Genomic DNA, 596 nt, shown 5'->3' with positions numbered 1-596 from the left:
TTAAAGAAGACTTCATAGTTGAACTACAGTGAATTATCAAATATTAATCTTATCTTACAATTTCCTTCACCAATGTTATCTGTATTCAAATCAGGTGAACTTTGTTGAAGACTGTTCAACTGCAAATTATAATTTCTTCATTATTTTACTGCATGCTTGTGGTGAGGTGCTGATTGCTAATTTTTCGCAGACAATGTCACAATGTCCCCTGACTTATTCCTATAATTAAAAACCAGTGAAGTGGGTTTGGCAAGGGGGAAAAGGTCAGTATTGGAGAATGGACACAACTCGAGAAGGAGTCAAGACCTTAATCAAACTGCCATTATAAAGATCAAACTCAAATCCATCATTGATACCATAGAAACATTTAATACAGGACGGCAGTGTGTTTATACAACATTATCATTGGAACTAATTGAAATTTCCAGTAGGGTGACTGCAATGATAATGATATAATAAATATTAACAATGCATTGTTATAATTCCAAAGCTTAATTCATACATTTACTGAAATCTAATTATGAAGATGTCAGAAAAGAGCCTTTCAATTGACACCATTTATACCTGCAGTGAATGAACAGATTTCAGTAATAATT

The sequence above is a fragment of the Sinocyclocheilus grahami genome, unplaced genomic scaffold (assembly GCF_001515645.1).
Source record: "Sinocyclocheilus grahami isolate Dianchi unplaced genomic scaffold, SAMN03320097.WGS_v1.1 scaffold1078.1, whole genome shotgun sequence".
NCBI lineage: Eukaryota > Metazoa > Chordata > Actinopteri > Cypriniformes > Cyprinidae > Sinocyclocheilus > Sinocyclocheilus grahami.
The sequence above is the reverse complement of the archived record's forward strand: the minus strand, read 5'-3'. Positions refer to the sequence as shown.